Source organism: Spermophilus citellus (genome assembly GCF_964194105.1).
Source record: "Spermophilus citellus genome assembly, chromosome: 1".
Classification (NCBI taxonomy): Eukaryota; Metazoa; Chordata; class Mammalia; order Rodentia; family Sciuridae; genus Spermophilus; species Spermophilus citellus.
Window position 1 is genome coordinate 98,407,545 of NC_138182.1, and position 26,006 is coordinate 98,433,550.

Below are 26,006 nucleotides of genomic sequence, written 5' to 3' on the forward strand. Positions count from 1 at the left end.
TCGTTTCCAGTAACAGTTTGAATTTTGGCGTTTCGCTCTGTTTTCTCCTATATTGATAGATGTATTTGCAACTCTAAACCAAACACAGTTTGTGCTAGCTTCTTGAAACTTGACACAATAAAGCAGTTTCAAGTTCTATCTCTATGTTCTGTTTCCTCTTGATGTAGCCCTAAGCAGTGACTGGGGAGAAACACTTACATTGAAAGGGGTTGCCAAGTCTCCAGAAATCTCAGCAACTATGATTTCACCCAAACTGGATGATACTTTCAGGTAATGATCAGTACACTGAGCCCACTTGGATCCCCAAATTTCGTTCTTCTATGTTGAAGCGTTCGTTTCCAGTAACAGTTTGAATTTTGGCCTTTCACTCTGTTTTCTCCTATATTAATAGATGTATTTGCAACTCTAAACCAAACCCGGTTTGTGCTAGCTTCTTGAAACTTGACACAGTAAAGCAGTTTCACGTTCTATCTCTATGTTCTGTTTCCTCTTGATGTAGCACACAGCAGTGACTGAGGAGAAACACTTTCATTGAAAGGGGTTGCCAAGCTTCCAAAAATTACGATTCCCCAGAAATCTCAGCAACTATTTTTTCACCCAAACTGGATGATACTTTCAGGTAATGATGAGTACACTAAGCCCACTGGGTTCCCCAAATTTCGTTCTTCTATTTTGAAGCGTTCGTTTCCAGTAACAGTTTGAATTTTGGCGTTTCACTCTGTTTTCTCCTATATTGATAGATGTATTTGCAACTCTAAACCAAACACGGTTTGTGCTAGCTTCTTGAAACTTGACACAATAAAGCAGTTTCAAGTTCTATCTCTATGTTCTGTTTCCTCTTGATGTAGCCCTAAGCAGTGACTGGGGAGAAACACTTACATTGAAAGGGGTTGCCAAGCTTCCAGAAATTACGAGTCTCCAGAAATCTCAGCAACTATGATTTCACCCAAACTGGATGATACTTTCAGGTAATGATCAGTACACTAAGCTCACTTGGTTCCCCAAATTTCATTCTTTTATGTTGAAGCGTTCGCTTCCAGTAACTGTTTGAATTTTGGCGTTTCACTCTGTTTTCTCCTATACTGACAGATGTATTTGGAACTCTAAATCAAACACGGTTTGTGCTAGCTTCTTGAAACTTGACACAGTAAAGCAGTTTCACGTTCTATCTCTATGTTTTCTTTCCTCTTGATGTAGCACTCAGCAGTGACTGGGGAGAAACACTTTCATTGAAAGGGGTTGCCAAGCTTCCCATAATTGCGAGTCTCAAGAAATCTCAGCAACTATTTTTTCACCCAAACTGGATGATACTTTCAGGTAATGATGAGTACACTAAGCCCACTGGGTTCCCCAAATTTCGTTCTTTTATGTTGAAGCGTTCGCTTCCAGTAACTGTTTGAATTTTGGCGTTTCACTCTGTTTTCTCCTATACTGACAGATGTATTTGGAACTCTAAATCAAACACGGTTTGTGCTAGCTTCTTGAAACTTGAAACAGTAAAGCAGTTTCACGTTCTATCTCTATGTTCTGTTTACTCTGGATGTAGCCCTAAGCAGTGACTGGGGAGAAATACTTTCATTGACAGGGGTTTCCAAGCTTCCAGAAATTATGAGTCTCCAGAAATCTCAGCAACTATTTTTTCACCCAACCTGGATGATACTTTCAGGTAATGATCAGTACACTAAACCCACTTGGTTCCCCAAATTTCGTTCTTCTATGTTGAAGCGTTCGTTTCCAGTAACAGTTTGAATTTTGGCGTTTCACTCTGTTTTCTCCTATATTGATAGATGTATTTGGAACTCTAAATCAAACACGGTTTGTGCTAGCTTCTTGAAACTTGACAGAGTAAAGCAGTTTCACGTTCTATCTCTATGTTTTCTTTCCTCTTGATGTAGCACTCAGCAGTGACTGAGGAGATACACTTTCATTGAAAGGGGTTGCCAAGCTTCCCAAAATTGTGAGTCTCTAGAAATCTCAGCAACTATTTTTTCACCCAAACTGGATGATACTTTCAGGTAATGATCAGTACACTGAGCCCACTTGGATCCCCAAATTTCGTTCTTCTATGTTGAAGCGTTCGTTTCCAGTAACAGTTTGAATTTTGGCCTTTCACTCTGTTTTCTCCTATATTGATAGATGTATTTGCAACTCTAAACCAAACCCGGTTTGTGCTAGCTTCTTGAAACTTGACACAGTAAAGCAGTTTCACATTCTATCTCTATGTTCTGTTTCCTCTTGATGTAGCACACAGCAGTGACTGAGGAGAAACACTTTCATTGAAAGGGGTTGCCAAGCTTCCAAAAATTACGATTCCCCAGAAATCTCAGCAACTATTTTTTCACCCAAACTGGATGATACTTTCAGGTAATGATGAGTACACTAAGCCCACTGGGTTCCCCAAATTTCGTTCTTCTATGTTGAAGCGTTCGTTTCCAGTAACAGTTTGAATTTTGGCGTTTCACTCTGTTTTCTCCTATATTGATAGATGTATTTGCAACTCTAAACCAAACACGGTTTGTGCTAGCTTCTTGAAACTTGACACAATAAAGCAGTTTCAAGTTCTATCTCTATGTTCTGTTTCCTCTTGATGTAGCCCTAAGCAGTGACTGGGGAGAAACACTTACATTGAAAGGGGTTGCCAAGCTTCCAGAAATTACGAGTCTCCAGAAATCTCAGCAACTATGATTTCACCCAAACTGGATGATACTTTCAGGTAATGATCAGTACACTAAGCTCACTTGGTTCCCCAAATTTCGTTCTTTTATGTTGAAGCGTTCGCTTCCAGTAACTGTTTGAATTTTGGCGTTTCACTCTGTTTTCTCCTATACTGACAGATGTATTTGGAACTCTAAATCAAACACGGTTTGTGCTAGCTTCTTGAAACTTGACACAGTAAAGCAGTTTCACGTTCTATCTCTATGTTTTCTTTCCTCTTGATGTAGCACTCAGCAGTGACTGGGGAGAAACACTTTCATTGAAAGGGGTTGCCAAGCTTCCCATAATTGCGAGTCTCCAGAAATCTCAGCAACTATTTTTTCACCCAAACTGGATGATACTTTCAGGTAATGATGAGTACACTAAGCCCACTGGGTTCCCCAAATTTCGTTCTTCTATGTTGAAGCGTTCGTTTCCAGTAACAGTTTGAATTTTGGCGTTTCGCTCTGTTTTCTCCTATATTGATAGATGTATTTGGAACTCTAAACCAAACACGGTTTGTGCTAGCTTCTTGAAATTTGACACAATAATGCAGTTTCAAGTTCTATCTCTATGTTCTGTTTCCTCTTGATGTAGCCCTAAGCAGTGACTGGGGAGAAACACTTACATTGAAAGGGGTTGCCAAGCTTCCAGAAATTACGAATCTCCAGAAATCTCAGCAACTATGATTTCACCCAAACTGGATGATACTTTAAGGTAATGATCAGTACACTAAGCCCACTTGGTTCCCCAAATTTCGTTCTTCTATGTTGAAGCGTTCGTTTCCAGTAACAGTTTGAATTTTGGCGTTTCACTCTGTTTTCTCCTATATTGATAGATGTATTTGGAACTCTAAACCAAACACGGTTTGTGCTAGCTTCTTGAAACGTGACACAGTAAAGCAGTTTTACGTTCTATCTCTATGTTCTGTTTCCTCTTGATGTAGCACTCAGCAGTGACTGAGGAGAAACACTTTCATTGAAAGGGGTTGCCAAGCTTCCCAAAATTGCGAGTCTCCAGAAATCTCAGCAACTATTTTTTCACCCAAACTGGATGATAATTTCAGGAAATGATCAGTACACTAAGCTCACTTGGTTCCCCAAATTTCGTTCTTTTATGTTGAAGCGTTCGCTTCCAGTAACTGTTTGAATTTTGGCGTTTCACTCTGTTTTCTCCTATACTGACAGATGTATTTGGAACTCTAAATCAAACACGGTTTGTGCTAGCTTCTTGAAACTTGACACAGTAAAGCAGTTTGACGTTCTATCTCTATGTTCTCTTTCCTTTGGATGTAGCCCTAAGCAGTGACTGGGGAGAAATACTTTCTTTCACAGGGGTTGCCAAGCTTCCAGAAATTACGAGTCTCCAGAAATCTCAGCAACTATGATTTCACCCAACCTGGATGATACTTTCAGGTAATGATCAGTACACTAAGCCCACTGGGTTCCCCAAATTTCGTTCTTCTATGTTGAAGCGTTCGTTTCCAGTAACAGTTTGAATTTTGGCGTTTCACTCTGTTTTCTCCTATATTGATAGATGTATTTGCAACTCTAAACCAAACACGGTTTGTGGTAGCTTCTTGAAACTTGACACAATAAAGCAGTTTCAAGTTCTATCTCTATGTTCTGTTTCCTCTTGATGTAGCCCTAAGCAGTGACTGGGGAGAAACACTTATATTGAAAGGGGTTGCCAAGCTTCCAGAAATTACGAGTCTCCAGAAATCTCAGCAACTATGATTTCACCCAAACTGGATGATACTTTCAGGTAATGATCAGTACACTAAGCTCACTTGTTTCCCCAAATTTCGTTCTTTTATGTTGAAGCGTTCGCTTCCAGTAACTGTTTGAATTTTGGCGTTTCACTCTGTTTTCTCCTATACTGACAGATGTATTTGGAACTCTAAATCAAACACGGTTTGTGCTAGCTTCTTGAAACTTGACACAGTAAAGCAGTTTCACGTTCTATCTCTATGTTTTCTTTCCTCTTGATGTAGCACTCAGCAGTGACTGGGGAGAAACACTTTCATTGAAAGGGGTTGCCAAGCTTCCCATAATTGCGAGTCTCAAGAAATCTCAGCAACTATTTTTTCACCCAAACTGGATGATACTTTCAGGTAATGATGAGTACACTAAGCCCACTGGGTTCCCCAAATTTCGTTCTTCTATGTTGAAGCGTTCGTTTCCAGTAACAGTTTGATTTTTGGCGTTTCGCTCTGTTTTCTCCTATATTGACAGATGTATTTGGAACTCTAAACCAAACACGGTTTGTGCTAGCTTCTTGAAACTTGACACAATAATGCAGTTTCAAGTTCTATCTCTATGTTCTGTTTCCTCTTGATGTAGCCCTAAGCAGTGACTGGGGAGAAACACTTACATTGAAAGGGGATGCCAAGCTTCCAGAAATTACGAGTCTCCAGAAATCTCAGCAACTATGATTTCACCCAAACTGGATGATACTTTAAGGTAATGATCAGTACACTAAGCCCACTTGGTTCCCCAAATTTCGTTCTTCTATGTTGAAGCGTTCGTTTCCAGTAACAGTTTGAATTTTGGCGTTTCACTCTGTTTTCTCCTATATTGATAGATGTATTTGGAACTCTAAACCAAACACGGTTTGTGCTAGCTTCTTGAAACGTGACACAGTAAAGCAGTTTTACGTTCTATCTCTATGTTCTGTTTCCTCTTGATGTAGCACTCAGCAGTGACTGAGGAGAAACACTTTCATTGAAAGGGGTTGCCAAGCTTCCCAAAATTGCGAGTCTCCAGAAATCTCAGCAACTATTTTTTCACACAAACTGGATGATAATTTCAGGAAATGATCAGTACACTAAGCTCACTTGGTTCCCCAAATTTCGTTCTTTTATGTTGAAGCGTTCGCTTCCAGTAACTGTTTGAATTTTGGCGTTTCACTCTGTTTTCTCCTATACTGACAGATGTATTTGGAACTCTAAATCAAACACGGTTTGTGCTACCTTCTTGAAACTTGACACAGTAAAGCAGTTTGACGTTCTATCTCTATGTTCTCTTTCCTCTGGATGTAGCCCTAAGCAGTGACTGGGGAGAAATACTTTCATTCACAGGGGTTGCCAAGCTTCCAGAAATTACGAGTCTCCAGAAATCTCAGCAACTATGATTTCACCCAAACTGGAAGATACTTTCAGGTAATGATCAGTACACTAAGTCCACTTGGTTCCCCAAATTTCGTTCTTCTATGTTGAAGCGTTCGTTTCCAGTAACAGTTTGAATTTTGGCGTTTCACTCTGTTTTCTCCTATATTGATAGATGTATTTGGAACTCTAAACCCAACACGGTTTGTGCTAGCTTCTTCAAACTTGACACAGTAAAGCAGTTTCACGTTCTATCTCTATGTTCTGTTTCCTCTTGATGTAGCACTCAGCAGTGACTGAGGAGAAACACTTTCATTGAAAGGGGTTGCCAAGCTTCCCAAAATTGCGAGTCTCCAGTAATCTCAGCAACTATTTTTTCACCCAAACTGGATGATACTTTCAGGTAATGATCAGTACACTAAGCTCACTTGGTTCCCCAAATTTCGTTCTTTTATGTTGAAGCGTTTGCTTCCAGTAACTGTTTGAATTTTGGCGTTTCACTCTGTTTTCTCCTATACTGACAGATGTATTTGGAACTCTAAATCAAACACGGTTTGTGCTAGCTTCTTGAAACTTGACACAGTAAAGCAGTTTCACGTTCTATCTCTATGTTCTGTTTCCTCTGGATGTAGCCCTAAGCAGTGACTGGGGAGAAATACTTTCATTGACAGGGGTTGCCAAGCTTCCAGAAATTACGAGTCTCCAGAAATCTCAGCAACTATGATTTCACCCAACCTGGATGATACTTTCAGGTAATGATCAGTACACTAAGCCCACTTGGTTTCCCAAATTTCGTTCTTCTATGTTGAAGCGTTCGTTTCCAGTAACAGTTTGAATTTTGGCGTTTCACTCTGTTTTCTCCTATATTGATAGATGTATTTGGAACTCTAAATCAAACACGGTTTGTGCTAGCTTCTTGAAACTTGACACAGTAAAGCAGTTTCACGTTCTATCTCTATGTTTTCTTTCCTCTTGATGTAGCACTCAGCAGTGACTGAGGAGAAACACTTTCATTGAAAGGGGTTGCCAAGCTTCCCAAAATTGCGTGTCTCTAGAAATCTCAGCAACTATTTTTTCACCCAAACTGGATGATACTTTCAGGTAATGATCAGTACACTGAGCCCACTTGGATCCCCAAATTTCGTTCTTCTATGTTGAAGCGTTCGTTTCCAGTAACAGTTTGAATTTTGGCCTTTCACTCTGTTTTCTCCTATATTGATAGATGTATTTGCAACTCTAAAACAAACCCGGTTTGTGCTAGCTTCTTGAAACTTGACACAGTAAAGCAGTTTCACGTTCTATCTCTATGTTCTGTTTCCTCTTGATGTAGCACACAGCAGTGACTAGGAGAAACACTTTCATTGAAAGGGGTTGCCAAGCTTCCAAAAATTACGATTCCCCAGAAATCTCAGCAACTATTTTTTCACCCAAACTGGATGATACTTTCAGGTAATGATGAGTACACTAAGCCCACTGGGTTCCCCAAATTTCTTTCTTCTATGTTGAAGCGTTCGTTTCCAGTAACAGTTTGAATTTTGGCGTTTCGCTCTGTTTTCTCCTATATTGATAGATGTATTTGAAACTCTAAACCAAACACGGTTTGTGCTAGCTTCTTGAAACTTGACACAATAAAGCAGTTTCAAGTTCTATCTCTATGTTCTGTTTCCTCTTGATGTAGCCCTAAGCAGTGACTGGGGAGAAACACTTACATTGAAAGGGGTTGCCAAGCTTCCAGAAATTACGAGTCTCCAGAAATCTCAGCAACTATGATTTCACCCAAACTGGATGATACTTTCAGGTAATGATCAGTACACTAAGCTCACTTGTTTCCCCAAATTTCGTTCTTTTATGTTGAAGCGTTCGCTTCCAGTAACTGTTTGAATTTTGGCGTTTCACTCTGTTTTCTCCTATACTGACAGATGTATTTGGAACTCTAAATCAAACACGGTTTGTGCTAGCTTCTTGAAACTTGACACAGTAAAGCAGTTTCACGTTGTATCTCTATGTTTTCTTTCCTCTTGATGTAGCACTCAGCAGTGACTGGGGAGAAACACTTTCATTGAAAGGGGTTGCCAAGCTTCCCATAATTGCGAGTCTCCAGAAATCTCAGCAACTATTTTTTCACCCAAACTGGATGATACTTTCAGGTAATGATGAGTACACTAAGCCCACTGGGTTCCCCAAATTTCGTTCTTCTATGTTGAAGCGTTCGTTTCCAGTAACAGTTTGAATTTTGGCGTTTCGCTCTGTTTTCTCCTATATTGATAGATGTATTTGGAACTCTAAACCAAACACGGTTTGTGCTAGCTTCTTGAAACTTGACACAATAATGCAGTTTCAAGTTCTATCTCTATGTTCTGTTTCCTCTTGATGTAGCCCTAAGCAGTGACTGGGGAGAAACACTTACATTGAAAGGGGTTGCCAAGCTTCCAGAAATTACGAGTCTCCAGAAATCTCAGCAACTATGATTTCACCCAAACTGGATGATACTTTAAGGTAATGATCAGTACACTAAGCCCACTTGGTTCCCCAAATTTCGTTCTTCTATGTTGAAGCGTTCGTTTCCAGTAACAGTTTGAATTTTGGCGTTTCACTCTGTTTTCTCTTATACTGACAGATGTATTTGGAACTCTAAATCAAACACGGTTTGTGCTAGCTTCTTGAAACTTGACACAGTAAAGCAGTTTGACGTTCTATCTCTATGTTCTCTTTCCTCTGGATGTAGCCCTAAGCAGTGACTGGGGAGAAATACTTTCATTCACAGGGGTTGCAAAGCTTCCAGAAATTACGAGTCTCCAGAAATCTCAGCAACTATGATTTCACCCAAACTGGATGATACTTTCAGGTAATGATCAGTACACTAAGTCCACTTGGTTCCCCAAATTTCGTTCTTCTATGTTGAAGCGTTCGTTTCCAGTAACAGTTTGAATTTTGGCGTTTCACTCTGTTTGCTCCTATATTGATAGATGTATTTGGAACTCTAAACCCAACACGGTTTGTGCTAGCTTCTTCAAACTTGACACAGTAAAGCAGTTTCACGTTCTATCTCTATGTTCTGTTTCCTCTTGATGTAGCACTCAGCAGTGACCGAGGAGAAACACTTTCATTGAAAGGGGTTGCCAAGCTTCCCAAAATTGCGAGTCTCCAGTAATCTCAGCAACTATTTTTTAACCCAAACTGGATGGTACTTTCAGGTAATGATCAGTACACTAAGCTCACTTGGTTCCCCAAATTTCGTTCTTTTATGTTGAAGCGTTCGCTTCCAGTAACTGTTTGAATTTTGGCGTTTCACTCTGTTTTCTCCTATACTGACAGATGTATTTGGAACTCTAAATCAAACACGGTTTGTGCTAGCTTCTTGAAACTTGACACAGTAAAGCAGTTTTACGTTCTATCTCTATGTTCTCTTTCCTCTGGATGTAGCCCTAAGCAGTGACTGGGGAGAAATACTTTCATTCACAGGGGTTGCCAAGCTTCCAGAAATTACGAGTCTCCAGAAATCTCAGCAACTATGATTTCACCCAAACTGGATGATACTTTCAGGTAATGATCAGTACACTAAGCCCACTTGTTTCCCCAAATTTCGTTCTTCTATGTTGAAGCGTTCGTTTCCAGTAATAGTTTGAATTTTGGCGTTTCACTCTGTTTTCTCCTATATTGATAGATGTATTTGGAACTCTAAACCAAACACGGTTTGTGCTAGCTTCTTGAAACTTGACACAGTAAAGCAGTTTTACGTTCTATCTCTATGTTCTGTTTCCTGTTCATGTAGCACTCAGCAGTGACTGAGGAGAAACACTTTCATTGAAAGGGGTTGCCAAGCTTCCCAAAATTGCGAGTCTCCAGAAATCTCAGCAACTATTTTTTCACCCAAACTGGATGATACTTTCAGCTAATGATCAGTACACTGAGCCCACTTGGATCCCCAAATTTCGTTCTTCTATGTTGAAGTGTTCGTTTCCAGTAACAGTTTGAATTTTGGCCTTTCACTCTGTTTTCTCCTATATTGATAGATGTATTTGGAACTCTAAACCACACCCGGTTTGTGCTAGCTTCTTGAATCTTGACACAGTAAAGCAGTTTCACGTTCTATCTCTATGTTCTGTTTCCTCTTGATGTAGCACACAGCAGTGACTGAGGAGAAACACTTTCATTGAAAGGGATTGCCAAGCTTCCAAAAATTACGATTCCCCAGAAATCTCAGCAACTATTTTTTCACCCAAACTGGATGATACTTTCAGGTAATGATGAGTACACTAAGCCCACTGGGTTCCCCAAATTTCGTTCTTCTATGTTGAAGCGTTCGTTTCCAGTAACAGTTTGAATTTTGGCGTTTCGCTCTGTTTTCTCCTATATTGATAGATGTATTTGCAACTCTAAACCAAACACGGTTTGTGCTAGCTTCTTGAAAATTGACACAATAAAGCAGTTTCAAGTTCTATCTCTATGTTCTGTTTCCTCTTGATGTAGCCCTAAGCAGTGACAGGGGAGAAACACTTACATTGAAAGGGGTTGCCAAGCTTCCAGAAATTACGAGTCTCCAGAAATCTCAGCAACTATGATTTCACCCAAACTGGATGATACTTTCAGGTAATGATCAGTACACTAAGCCTACTTGTTTCCCCAAATTTCGTTCTTCTATGTTGAAGCGTTCGTTTCCAGTAATAGTTTGAATTTTGGCGTTTCACTCTGTTTTCTCCTATATTGATAGATGTATTTGGAACTCTAAACCAAACACGGTTTGTGCTAGCTTCTTGAAACTTGACACAGTAAAGCAGTTTTACGTTCTATCTCTATGTTCTGTTTCCTCTTCATGTAGCACTCAGCAGTGACTGAGGAGAAACACTTTCATTGAAAGGGGTTGCCAAGCTTCCCAAAATTGCGAGTCTCTAGAAATCTCAGCAAACATTTTTTCACCCAACTTGGATGATACTTTCAGGTAATGATCAGTACACTATGCTCACTTCGTTCCCCAAATTTCGTTCTTCTATGTTGAAGCGTTCGTTTCCAGTAACAGTTTGAATTTTGGCGTTTCACTCTGTTTTCTCCTATATTGATAGATGTATTTGGAACTCTAAACCCAACACGGTTTTTGCTAGCTTCTTCAAACTTGACACAGTAAAGCAGTTTCACGTTCTATCTCTATGTTCTGTTTCCTCTTGATGTAGCACTCAGCAGTGACCGAGGAGAAACACTTTCATTGAAAGGGGTTGCCAAGCTTCCCAAAATTGCGAGTCTCCAGAAATCTCAGCAACTATTTTTTCACCCAAACTGGATGATACTTTCAGCTAATGATCAGTACACTGAGCCCACTTGGATCCCCAAATTTCGTTCTTCTATGTTGAAGTGTTCGTTTCCAGTAACAGTTTGAATTTTGGCCTTTCACTCTGTTTTCTCCTATATTGATAGATGTATTTGGAACTCTAAACCACACCCGGTTTGTGCTAGCTACTTGAAACTTGACACAGTAAAGCAGTTTCACGTTCTATCTCTATGTTCTGTTTCCTCTTGATGTTGCACACAGCAGTGACTGAGGAGAAACACTTTCATTGAAAGGGGTTGCCAAGCTTCCAAAAATTACGATTCCCCAGAAATCTCAGCAACTATTTTTTCACCCAAACTGGATGATACTTTCAGGTAATGATGAGTACACTAAGCCCACTGGGTTCCCCAAATTTCGTTCTTCTATGTTGAAGCGTTCGTTTCCAGTAACAGTTTGAATTTTGGCGTTTCGCTCTGTTTTCTCCTATATTGATAGATGTATTTGCAACTCTAAACCAAACACGGTTTGTGCTAGCTTCTTGAAACTTGACACAATAAAGCAGTTTCAAGTTCTATCTCTATGTTCTGTTTCCTCTTGATGTAGCCCTAAGCAGTGACTGGGGAGAAACACTTACATTGAAAGGGGTTGCCAAGCTTCCAGAAATTACGAGTCTCCAGAAATCTCAGCAACTATGATTTCACCCAAACTGGATGATACTTTCAGGTAATGATCAGTACACTAAGCCCACTTGGTTCCCCAAATTTCATTCTTCTATGTTGAAGCGTTCGTTTCCAGTAACAGTTTGAATTTTGGCGTTTCACTCTGTTTTCTCCTATATTGATAGTTGTATTTGGAACTCTAAATCAAACACGGTTTGTGCTACCTTCTTCAAACTTGACACAGTAAAGCAGTTTCAAGTTCTAGCTCTATGTTCTGTTTCCTCTTGATGTAGCACTCAGCAGTGACTGAGGAGAAACACTTTCATTGAAAGGGGTTGCCAAGCTTCCCAAAATTGCGAGTCTCCAGAAATCTCAGCAACTATTTTTTAACCCAAACTGGATGATACTTTCAGGTAATGATGAGTACACTAAGCTCACTTGGTTCTCCAAATTTCATTCTTTTATGTTGAAGCGTTCGCTTCCAGTAACTGTTTGAATTTTGGCGTTTCACTCTGTTTTCTCCTATACTGACAGATGTATTTGGAACTCTAAATCAAACACGGTTTGTGCTAGCTTCTTGAAACTTGACACAGTAAAGCAGTTTCACGTTCTATCTCTATGTTCTGTTTCCTCTGGATGTAGCCGTAAGCAGTGACTGGGGAGAAATACTTTCATTGACAGGGGTTGCCAAGCTTCCAGAAATTACGAGTCTCCAGAAATCTCAGCAACTATGATTTCACCCAACCTGGATGATACTTTCAGGTAATGATCAGTTCACTAAGCCCACTTGGTTCCCCAAATTTCGTTCTTCTATGTTGAAGCGTTCGTTTCCAGTAACAGTTTGAATTTTGGCGTTTCACTCTGTTTTCTCCTATATTGATAGATGTATTTGGAACTCTAAATCAAACACGGTTTGTCCTAGCTTCTTGAAACTTGAAACAGTAAAGCAGTTTCACGTTCTATCTCTATGTTTTCTTTCCTCTTGATGTAGCACTCAGCAGTGACTGAGGAGAAACACTTTCATTGAAAGGGGTTGCCAAGCTTCCCAAAATTGCAAGTCTCTAGAAATCTCAGCAAACATTTTTGCACCCAACGTGGATGATACTTTCAGGTAATGATCAGTACACTAAGCTCACTTCGTTCCCCAAATTTCGTTCTTCTATGTTGAAGCGTTCGTTTCCAGTAACAGTTTGAATTTTGGCGTTTCACTCTGTTTTCTCCTATATTGATAGATGTATTTGGAACTCTAAATAAAACACGGTTTGTGCTAGCTTCTTGAAACTTGACACAGTAAAGCAGTTTCACGTTCTATCTCTATGTTCTGTTTTCTCTTGATGTAGCCCTAAGCAGTGACTGGGGAGAAACACTTTCATTGAAAGGGGTTGCCAAGCTTCCCAAAATTGCGAGTCTCCAGAAATCTCAGCAACTATTTTTTCACCCAAACTGGATGATACTTTCAGGTAATGATCAGTACACTGAGCCCACTTGGATCCCCAAATTTCGTTCTTCTATGTTGAAGCGTTCGTTTCCAGTAACAGTTTGAATTTTGGCCATTCACTCTGTTTTCTCCTATATTGATAGATGTATTTGGAACTCTAAACCACACCCGGTTTGTGCTAGCTTCTTGAAACTTGACACAGTAAAGCAGTTTCACGTTCTATCTCTATGTTCTGTTTCCTCTTGATGTAGCACACAGCAGTGACTGAGGAGAAACACTTTCATTGAAAGGGGTTGCCAAGCTTCCAAAAATTACGATTCCCCAGAAATCTCAGCAACTATTTTTTCACCCAAACTGGATGATACTTCAGGTAATGATGAGTACACTAAGCCAACTGGGTTCCCCAAATTTCGTTCTTCTATGTTGAAGCGTTCGTTTCCAGTAACAGTTTGAATTTTGGCGTTCCACTCTGTTTTCTCCTATATTGATAGATGTAAATGCAACTCTAAACCAAACACGGTTTGTGCTAGCTTCTTGAAACTTGACACAATAAAGCAGTTTCAAGTTCTCTCTCTATTTTCTGTTTCCTCTTGATGTAGCCCTAAGCAGTGACTGGGGAGAAACACTTACATTGAAAGGGGTTGCCAAGCTTCCAGAAATTACGAGTCTCCAGAAATCTCAGCAACTATGATTTCACCCAAACTGGATGATACTTTCAGGTAATGATCAGTACACTAAGCCCACTTGTTTCCCCAAATTTCGTTCTTCTATGTTGAAGCGTTCGTTTCCAGTAACAGTTTGAATTTTGGCGTTTCACTCTGTTTTCTCCTATATTGATAGATGTATTTGGAACTCTAAACCAAACACGGTTTGTGCTAGCTTCTTGAAACTTGACACAGTAAAGCAGTTTTACGTTCTATCTCTATGTTCTGTTTCCTCTTCATGTAGCACTCAGCAGTGACTGAGGAGAAACACTTTCATTGAAAAGGGTTGCCAAGCTTCCCAAAATTGCGAGTCTCCAGAAATCTCAGCAAACATTTTTTAACCCAAACTGGATGATACTTTCAGGTAATGATGAGTACACTAAGCTCACTTCGTTCCCCAAATTTCGTTCTTCTATGTTGAAGCGTTCGTTTCCAGTAACAGTTTGAATTTTGGCGTTTCACTCTGTTTTCTCCTATACTGACAGATGTATTTGGAACTCTAAATCAAACACGGTTTGTGCTAGCTTCTTGAAACTTGACACAGTAAAGCAGTTTCACGTTCTATTTCTATGTTCTGTTTCCTCTGGATGTAGCCGTAAGCAGTGACTGGGGAGAATTACTTTCATTGACAGGGGTTGCCAAGCTTCCAGAAATTACGAGTCTCCAGAAATCTCAGCAACTATGATTTCACCCAACCTGGATGATACTTTCAGGTAATGATCAGTACACTAAGCCCACTTGGTTCCCCAAATTTCGTTCTTCTATGTTGAAGCGTTCGTTTCCAGTAACAGTTTGAATTTTGGCGTTTCACTCTGTTTTCTCCTATATTGATAGATGTATTTGGAACTCTAAATCAAACACTGTTTGTGCTAGCTTCTTGAAACTTGAAACAGTAAAGCAGTTTCACATTCTATCTCTATGTTTTCTTTCCTCTTGATGTAGCAATCAGCAGTGACTGAGGAGAAACACTTTCATTGAAAGGGGTTGCCAAGCTTCCCAAAATTGCAAGTCTCTAGAAATCTCAGCAAACATTTTTGCACCCAACGTGGATGATACTTTCAGGTAATGATCAGTACACAAAGCTCACTTCGTTCCCCAAATTTCGTTCTTCTATGTTGAAGCGTTCGTTTCCAGTAACAGTTTGAATTTTGGCGTTTCACTCTGTTTTCTCCTATATTGATAGATGTATTTGGAACTCTAAATCAAACACGGTTTGTGCTAGCTTCTTGAAACTTGACACAGTAAAGCAGTTTCAAGTTCTATCTCTATGTTCTGTTTTCTCTTGATGTAGCCCTAAGCAGTGACTGGGGAGAAACACTTTCATTGAAAGGGGTTGCCAAGCTTCCCAAAATTGCGAGTCTCCAGAAATCTCAGCAACTATTTTTTCACCCAAACTGGATGATACTTTCAGGTAATGATCAGTACACTGAGCCCACTTGGATCCCCAAATTTCGTTCTTCTATGTTGAAGCGTTCGTTTCCAGTAACAGTTTGAATTTGGCCATTCACTCTGTTTTCTCCTATATTGATAGATGTATTTGGAACTCTAAACCACACCCGGTTTGTGCTAGCTTCTTGAAACTTGACACAGTAAAGCAGTTTCACATTCTATCTCTATGTTCTGTTTCCTCTTGATGTAGCACACAGCAGTGACTGAGGAGAAACACTTTCATTGAAAGGGGTTGCCAAGCTTCCAAAAATTACGATTCCCCAGAAATCTCAGCAACTATTTTTTCACCCAAACTGGATGATACTTTCAGGTAATGATGAGTACACTAAGCCAACTGGGTTCCCCAAATTTCGTTCTTCTATGTTGAAGCGTTCGTTTCCAGTAACAGTTTGAATTTTGGCGTTCCACTCTGTTTTCTCCTATATTGATAGATGTATTTGCAACTCTAAACCAAACACGGTTTGTGCTAGCTTCTTGAAACTTGACACAATAAAGCAGTTTCAAGTTCTATCTCTATGTTCTGTTTCCTCTTGATGTAGCCCTAAGCAGTGACTGGGGAGAAACACTTACATTGAAAGGGGTTGCCAAGCTTCCAGAAATTACGAGTCTCCAGAAATCTCAGCAACTATGATTTCACCCAAACTGGATGATACTTTCAGGTAATGATCAGTACACTAAGCCCACTTGTTTCCCCAAATTTCGTTCTTCTATGTTGAAGCGTTCGTTTCCAGCAACAGTTTGAACTTTGGCGTTTCACTCTGTTTTCTCCTATATTGATAGATGTATTTGGAACTCTAAACCAAACACGGTTTGTGCTAGCTTCTTGAAACTTGACACAGTAAAGCAGTTTTACGTTCTATCTCTATTTTCTCTTTCCTCTTGATGTAGCACTCAGCAGTGACTGAGGAGAAACACTTTCATTGAAAGGGGTTGCCAAGCTCCCCAAAATTGCGAGTCTCCAGAAATCTCAGCAACTATTTTTTCACCCAAACTGGATGATACTTTCAGGTAATAATCAGTACACTAAGCTCACTTGGTTCCCCAAATTTCGTTCTTTTATGTTGAAGCGTTCGCTTCCAGTAACTGTTTGAATTTTGGCGTTTCACTCTGTTTTCTCCTATACTGACAGATGTATTTGGAACTCTAAATCCAACACGGTTTGTGCTAGCTTCTTGAAACTTGACACAGTAAAGCAGTTTCACGTTCTATCTCTATGTTCTGTTTCCTCTGGATGTAGCCCTAAGCAGTGACTGGGGAGAAATACTTTCATTGACAGGGGTTGCCAAGCTTCCAGAAATTACGAGTCTCCAGAAATCTCAGCAACTATGATTTCACCCAACCTGGATGATACTTTCAGGTAATGATCAGTACACTAAGCCCACTTGGTTCCCCAAATTTCGTTCTTCTATGTTGAAGCATTCGTTTCCAGTAACAGTTTGAATTTTGGCGTTTCACTCTGTTTTCTCCTATATTGATAGATGTATTTGGAACTCTAAACCAAACACGGTTTGTGCTAGCTTCTTGAAACTTGACACAGTAAAGCAGTTTCACGTTCTATCTCTATGTTCTGTTTCCTCTTGATGTAGCACTCAGCAGTGACTGAGGAGAAACACTTTCATTGAAAGGGGTTGCCAAGCTTCCCAAAATTGCGAGTCTCTAGAAATCTCAGCAAACATTTTTTCACCCAACGTGGATGATACTTTCAGGTAATGATCAGTACACTAAGCTCACTTCGTTCCCCAAATTTCGTTCTTCTATGTTGAAGCGTTCGTTTCCAGTAACAGTTTGAATTTTGGCGTTTCACTCTGTTTTCTCCTATATTGATAGATGTATTTGGAACTCTAAATCAAACACGGTTTGTGCTAGCTTCTTGAAACTTTACACAGTAAAGCAGTTTCAAGTTCTATCTCTATGTTCTGTTTTCTCTTGATGTAGCCCTAAGCAGTGACTGGGGAGAAACACTTTCATTGAAAGGGGTTGCCAAGCTTCGCAAAATTGCGAGTCTCCAGAAATCTCAGCAACTATTTTTTCACCCAAACTGGATGATACTTTCAGGTAATGATCAGTACAGTGAGCCCACTTGGATCCCCAAATTTCGTTCTTCTATGTTGAAGCGTTCGTTTCCAGTAACAGTTTGAATTTTGGCCTTTCACTCTGTTTTCTCCTATATTGATAGATGTATTTGCAACTCTAAACCAAACACGGTTTGTGCTAGCTTCTTGAAACTTGACACAATAAAGCAGTTTCAAGTTCTATCTCTATGTTCTGTTTCCTCTTGATGTAGCCCTAAGCAGTGACTGGGGAGAAACACTTACATTGAAAGGGGTTGCCAAGCTTCCAGAAATTACGAGTCTCAAGACATCTCAGCAACTATGATTTCACCCAAACTGGATGATACTTTCAGGTAATGATCAGTACACTAAGCCCACTTGTTTCCCCAAATTTCGTTCTTCTATGTTGAAGGGTTCGTTTCCAGTAACAGTTTGAATTTTGGCGTTTCACTCTGTTTTGTCCTATATTGATAGATGTATTTGGAACTCTAAACCAAACACGGTTTGTGCTAGCTTCTTGAAACTTGACACAGTAAAGCAGTTTCACGTTCTATCTCTATGTTCTGTTTCCTCTTGATGTAGCACTCAGCAGTGACTGAGGAGAAACACTTTCATTGAAAGGGGTTGCCAAGCTTCCCAAAATTGCGAGTCTCCAGAAATCTCAGCAACTATTTTTTAACCCAAACTGGATGATACTTTCAGGTAATGATCAGTACACTAAGCTCACTTGGTTCCCCAAATTTCGTTCTTTTATGTTGAAGCGTTCGCTTCCAGTAACTGTTTGAATTTTGGCGTTTCACTCTGTTTTCTCCTATACTGACAGATGTATTTGGAACTCTAAATCAAACACGGTTTGTGCTAGCTTCTTGAAACTTGACACAGTAAAGCAGTTTCACGTTCTATCTCTATGTTCTGTTTCCTCTGGATGTAGCCGTAAGCAGTGACTGGGGAGAAATACTTTCATTGACAGGGGTTGCCAAGCTTCCAGAAATTACGAGTCTCCAGAAATCTCAGCAACTATGATTTCACCCAACCTGGATGATACTTTCAGGTAATGATCAGTACACTAAGCCCACTTGTTTCCCCAAATTTCGTTCTTCTATGTTGCAGCATTCGTTTCCAGTAACAGTTTGAATTTTGGCGTTTCACTCTGTTTTCTCCTATATTGATAGATGTATTTGGAACTCTAAACCAAACACGGTTTGTGCTAGCTTATTGAAAGTTGAAACAGTAAAGCAGTTTCACGTTCTATCTCTATGTTCTGTTTCCTCTTGATGTAGCACTCAGCAGTGACTGAGGAGAAACACTTTCATTGAAAGGGGTTGCCAAGCTTCCAGAAATTACGAGTCTCCAGAAATCTCAGCAACTATGATTTCACCCAACCTGGATGATACTTTCAGGTAATGATCAGTACACTAAGCCCACTTGGTTCCCCAAATTTCGTTCTTCTATTTTGAAGCGTTCGTTTCCAGTAACAGTTTGAATTTTGGCGTTTCACTCTGTTTTCTCCTATATTGATAGATGTATTTGAAACTCTAAACCAAACACGGTTTGTGCTAGCTTCTTGAAACTTGACACAGTAAAGCAGTTTCAAGTTCTATCTCTATGTTCTGTTTCCTCTTGATGTAGCACTCAGCAGTGACTGAGGAGAAACACTTTCATTGAAAGGGGTTGCCAAGCTTCCCAAAATTGCGAGTCTCCAGAAATCTCAGCAACTATTTTTTCACCCAAACTGGATGATACTTTCAGGTAATGATCAGTACACTAAGCCCCCTTGGTTCCCCAAATTTCGTTCTTCTATGTTGAAGCGTTCGTTTCCAGTAACAATTTGAATTTTGGCGTTTCACTCTGTTTTCTCCTATATTGATAGATGTATTTGGAACTCTAAACCAAACACGGTTTGTGCTATCTTCTTGAAACTTGACACACTAAAGCAGTTTCACGTTCTATCTCTATGTTCTGTTTCGTCTTGATGTAGCACTCAGCAGTGACTGAGGAGAAACACATTCATTGAAAGGGGTTGCCAAGCTTCCCAAAATTGCGAGTCTCCAGAAATCTCAGCAACTATTTTTTCACCCAAACTGGATGATACTTTCAGGTAATGATCAGTACACTAAGCCCACTTGGTTCCCCAAATTTCGTTCTTCCATGTTAAAGCGTTCGTTTCCAGTAACAGTTTGAATTTTGGCGTTTCACTCTGTTTTCTCCTATATTGATAGATGTATTTGGAACTCTAAACCAAACACGGTTTGTGCTAGCTTCTTGAAACTTGACACAGTAAAGCAGTTTCACGTTCTATCTCTATGTTCTGTTTCCTCTGGATGTAGCCGTAAGCAGTGACTGGGGAGAAATACTTTCATTGACAGGGGTTGCCAAGCTTCCAGAAATTACGAGTCTCCAGAAATCTCAGCAACTATGATTTCACAAACCTGGATGATACTTTCAGGTAATGATCAGTACACTAAGCCCACTTGGTTCCCCAAATTTCGTTCTTCTATGTTGCAGCGTTCGTTTCCAGTAACAGTTTGAATTTTGGAGTTTTACTCTGTTTTCTCCTATATTGATAGATGTATTTGGAACTCTAAACCAAACACGGTTTGTGCTAGCTTATTGAAAGTTGAAACAGTAAAGCAGTTTCACGTTCTATCTCTATGTTCTGTTTCCTCTTGATGTAGCACTCAGCAGTGATTGAGGAGAAACACTTTCATTGAAAGGGTTTGCCAAGCTCCCCAAAATTGTGAGTCTCCAGAAATCTCAGCAACTATTTTTTCACCCAAACTGGATGATACTTTCAGGTAATGATCAGTACACTAAGCTCACTTGGTTCCCCAAATTTCGTTCTTTTATGTTGAAGCGTTCGCTTCCAGTAACTGTTTGAATTTTGGCGTTTAACTCTGTTTTCTCCTATACTGACAGATGTATTTGCAACTCTAAATCAAACACGGTTTGTGCTAGCTTCTTGAAACTTGACACAGTAAAGCAGTTTCATGTTCTATCTCTATGTTCTGTTTCCTCTGGATGTAGACCTAAGCAGTGACTGGGGAGAAATACTTTCATTGACAGGGGTTGCCAATCTTCCAGAAATTACGAGTCTCCAGAAATCTCAGCAACTATGATTTCACCCAACCTGGATGATACTTTCAGGTAATGATCAGTACACTAAGCCCACTTGGTTCCCCAAATTTCGTTCTTCTATGTTGAAGCGTTCGTTTCCAGTAACAGTTTGAATTTTGGTGTTTCACTCTGTTTTCTCCTATATTGATAGATGTATTTGGAACTCTAAATCAAACACGGTTTGTGCTAGCTTCTTGAAACTTGAAACAGTAAAGCAGTTTCACGTTCTATCTCTATGTTTTCTTTCCTCTTGATGTAGCACTCAGCAGTGACTGAGGAGAAACACTTTCATTGAAAGGGGTTGCCAAGCTTCCCAAAATTGCGAGTCTCTACAAATCTCAGCAAACATTTTTTCACAAAACGTGGATGATACTTTCAGGTAATGTCAGTACACTAAGCTCACTTCGTTCCCCAAATTTCGTTCTTCTATGTTGAAGCGTTCGTTTCCAGTAACAGTTTGTATTTTGGCATTTCACTCTGTTTTCTCCTATATTGATAGATGTATTTGGAACTCTAAATCAAACACGGTTTGTGCTAGCTTCTTGAAACTTGACACAGTAAAGCAGTTTCAAGTTCTATCTCTATGTTCTGTTTTCTCTTGATGTAGCCCTAAGCAGTGACTGGGGACAAACACTTTCATTGAAAGGGGTTTCCAAGCTTCCCAAAATTGCGAGTCTCCAGAAATCTCAGCAACTATTTTTTCACCCAAACTGGATGATACTTTCAGGTAATGATCAGTACACTGAGCCCACTTGGATCCCCAAATTTCGTTCTTCTATGTTGAAGCGTTCGTTCCCAGTAACAGTTTGAATTTTGGCCTTTCTCTCTGTTTTCTCCTATATTGATAGATGTATTTGGAACTCTAAACCACACCCGGTTTGTGCTAGCTTCTTGAAACTTGACACAGTAAAGCAGTTTCACGTTCTATCTCTATGTTCTGTTTCCTCTTGATGTAGCACTCAGCAGTGACTGAGGAGAAACACTTTCATTGAAAGGGGTTGCCAAGCTTCCCAAAATTGCGAGTCTCAAGAAATCTCAGCAACTATTTTTTAACCCAAACTGGATGATACTTTCAGGTAATGATCAGTACACTAAGCTCACTTGGTTCCCCAAATTTCGTTCTTTTATGTTGAAGCGTTCGCTTCCAGTAACTGTTTGAATTTTGGCGTTTCACTCTGTTTTCTCCTATACTGACAGATGTATTTGGAACTCTAAATCAAACACGGTTTGTGCTAGCTTCTTGAAACTTGACACAGTAAAGCAGTTTCACGTTCTATCTCTATGTTCTGTTTCCTCTGCATGTAGCCGTAAGCAGTGAGTGGGGAGAAATACTTTCATTGACAGGGGTTGCCAAGCTTCCAGAAATTACGAGTCTCCAGAAATCTCAGCAACTATGATTTCACCCAACCTGGATGATACTTTCAGGTAATGATCAGTACACTAAGCCCACTTGTTTCCCCAAATTTCGTTCTTCTATGTTGCAGCGTTCATTTCCAGTAAGAGTTTGAATTTTGGCATTTCACTCTGTTTTCTCCTATATTGATAGATGTATTTGGAACTCTAAACCAAACACGGTTTGTGCTAGCTTATTGAAAGTTGAAACAGTAAAGCAGTTTCACGTTCTATTTCTATGTTCTGTTTCCTCTTGATGTAGCACTCAGCAGTGACTGAGGAGAAACACTTTCATTGAAAGGGGTTGCCAAGCTTCCCAAAATTGCGAGTCTCTAGAAATCTCAGCGAACATTTTTTCACCCAACGTGGATGATACTTTCAGGTAATGATCAGTACACTAAGCTCACTTCGTTCCCCAAATTTCGTTCTTCTATGTTGAAGCGTTCGTTTCCAGTAACAGTTTGAATTTTGGCGTTTCACTCTGTTTTCTTCTATATTGATAGATGTATTTGGAACTCTAAATCAAACACGGTTTGTGCTAGCTTCTTGAAACTTGACACAGTAAAGCAGTTTCAAGTTCTATCTCTATGTTCTGTTTTCTCTTGATGTAGCCCTAAGCAGTGACTGGGGAGAAACACTTTCATTGAAAGGGGTTGCCAAGCTTCCCGAAATTGCGAGTCTCCAGAAATCTCAGCAACAATTTTTTCACCCAAACTGGATGATACTTTCAGGTAATGATCAGTCCACTGAGCCCACTTGGATCCCCAAATTTCGTTCTTCTATGTTGAAGCGTTCGTATCCAGTAACAGATTGAATTTTGGCCTTTCACTCTGTTTTCTCCTATATTGATAGATGTATTTGGAACTCTAAACCACACCCGGTTTGTGCTAGCTTCTTGACAATTGACACAGTAAAGCAGTTTCACGTTCTATCTCTATGTTCTGTTTCCTCTTGATGTAGCACTCAGCAGTGACTGAGGAGAAACACTTTCATTGAAAGGGGTTGCCAAGCTTCCCAAAATTGTGAGTCTCCAGAAATCTCAGCAACTATTTTTTAAACCAAACTGGATGATACTTTCAGGTAATGATCAGTACACTAAGCTCACTTGGTTCCCCAAATTTCGTTCTTTTATGTTGAAGCGTTCGCTTCCAGTAACTGTTTGAATTTTGGCGTTTCACTCTGTTTTCTCCTATACTGACAGATGTATTTGGAACTCTAAATCAAACACGGTTTGTGCTAGCTTCTTGAAACTTGACACAGTAAAGCAGTTTCACGTTCTATCTCTAGGTTCTGTTTCCTCTGGATGTAGCCGTAAGCAGTGACTGGGGAGAAATACTTTCATTGACAGGGGTTGCCAAGCTTCCAGAAATTACAAGTCTCCAGAAATCTCAGCAACTATGATTTCACCCAACTTGGATGATACTTTCAGGTAATGATCAGTACACTAAGCCAACTTGTTTCCCCAAATTTCGTTCTTCTATGTTGCAGCGTTCATTTCCAGTAACAGTTTGAATTTTGGTGTTTCACTCTGTTTTCTCCTATATTGATAGATGTATTTGGAACTCTAAATCAAACACGGTTTGTGCTAGCTTCTTGAAACTTGACACAGTAAAGCAGTTTCAAGTTCTATCTCTATGTTCTGTTTTCTCTTGATGTAGCCCTAAGCAGTGACTGGGGAGAAACACTTTCATTGAAAGGGGTTGCCAAGCTTCCCAAAATTGCGAGTCTCCAGAAATCTCAGCAACTATTTTTTCACCCAAACTGGATGATACTTTCAGGTAATGATCAGTACACTAAGCCCACTTGGTTCCCCAAATTTCGTTCTTCTATGTTGAAGCGTTCGTTTCCAGTAACAGTTTGAATTTTGGTGTTTCACTCTGTTTTCTCCTATATTGATAGATGTATTTGGAACTCTAAATCAAACACGGTTTGTGCTAGCTTCTTGAAACTTGAAACAGTAAAGCAGTTTCACGTTCTATCTCTATGTTCTGTTTCCTCTTGATGTAGCACTCAGCAGTGACCGAGGAGAAACACTTTCATTGAAAGGGGTTGCCAAGCTTCCCAAAATTGCGAGTCTCCAGAAATCTCAGCAACTATTTTTTCACCCAAACTGGATGATACTTTCAGCTAATGATCAGTACACTGAGCCCACTTGGATCCCCAAATTTCGTTCTTCTATGTTGAAGTGTTCGTTTCCAGTAACAGTTTGAATTTTGGCCTTTCACTCTGTTTTCTCCTATATTGATAGATGTATTTGGAACTCTAAACCACACCCGGTTTGTGCTAGCTACTTGAAACTTGACACAGTAAAGCAGTTTCACGTTCTATCTCTATGTTCTGTTTCCTCTTGATGTTGCACACAGCAGTGACTGAGGAGAAACACTTTCATTGAAAGGGGTTGCCAAGCTTCCAAAAATTACGATTCCCCAGAAATCTCAGCAACTATTTTTTCACCCAAACTGGATGATACTTTCAGGTAATGATGAGTACACTAAGCCCACTGGGTTCCCCAAATTTCGTTCTTCTATGTTGAAGCGTTCGTTTCCAGTAAGAGTTTGAATTTTGGCGTTTCGCTCTGTTTTCTCCTATATTGATAGATGTATTTGCAACTCTAAACCAAACACGGTTTGTGCTAGCTTCTTGAAACTTGACACAATAAAGCAGTTTCAAGTTCTATCTCTATGTTCTGTTTCCTCTTGATGTAGCCGTAAGCAGTGACTGGGGAGAAATACTTTCATTGACAGGGGTTGCCAAGCTTCCAGAAATTACGAGTCTCCAGAAATCTCAGCAACTATGATTTCACCCAACCTGGATGATACTTTCAGGTAATGATCAGTTCACTAAGCCCACTTGGTTCCCCAAATTTCGTTCTTCTATGTTGAAGCGTTCGTTTCCAGTAACAGTTTGAATTTTGGCGTTTCACTCTGTTTTCTCCTATATTGATAGACGTATTTGGAACTCTAAATCAAACACGGTTTGTCCTAGCTTCTTGAAACTTGAAACAGTAAAGCAGTTTCACGTTCTATCTCTATGTTTTCTTTCCTCTTGATGTAGCACTCAGCAGTGACTGAGGAGAAACACTTTCATTGAAAGGGGTTGCCAAGCTTCCCAAAATTGCAAGTCTCTAGAAATCTCAGCAAACATTTTTGCACCCAACGTGGATGATACTTTCAGGTAATGATCAGTACACTAAGCTCACTTCGTTCCCCAAATTTCGTTCTTCTATGTTGAAGCGTTCGTTTCCAGTAACAGTTTGAATTTTGGCGTTTCACTCTGTTTTCTCCTATATTGATAGATGTATTTGGAACTCTAAATAAAACACGGTTTGTGCTAGCTTCTTGAAACTTGACACAGTAAAGCAGTTTCAAGTTCTATCTCTATGTTCTGTTTTCTCTTGATGTAGCCCTAAGCAGTGACTGGGGAGAAACACTTTCATTGAAAGGGGTTGCCAAGCTTCCCAAAATTGCGAGTCTCCAGAAATCTCAGCAACTATTTTTTCACCCAAACTGGATGATACTTTCAGGTAATGATCAGTACACTGAGCCCACTTGGATCCCCAAATTTCGTTCTTCTATGTTGAAGCGTTCGTTTCCAGTAACAGTTTGAATTTTGGCCATTCATTCTGTTTTCTCCTATATTGATAGATGTATTTGGAACTCTAAACCACACCCGGTTTGTGCTAGCTTCTTGAAACTTGACACAGTAAAGCAGTTTCACGTTCTATCTCTATGTTCTGTTTCCTCTTGATGTAGCACACAGCAGTGACTGAGGAGAAACACTTTCATTGAAAGGGGTTGCCAAGCTTCCAAAAATTACGATTCCCCAGAAATCTCAGCAACTATTTTTTCACCCAAACTGGATGATACTTCAGGTAATGATGAGTACACTAAGCCAACTGGGTTCCCCAAATTTCGTTCTTCTATGTTGAAGCGTTCGTTTCCAGTAACAGTTTGAATTTTGGCGTTCCACTCTGTTTTCTCGTATATTGATAGATGTAAATGCAACTCTAAACCAAACACGGTTTGTGCTAGCTTCTTGAAACTTGACACAATAAAGCAGTTTCAAGTTCTCTCTCTATGTTCTGTTTCCTCTTGATGTAGCCCTAAGCAGTGACTGGGGAGAAACACTTACATTGA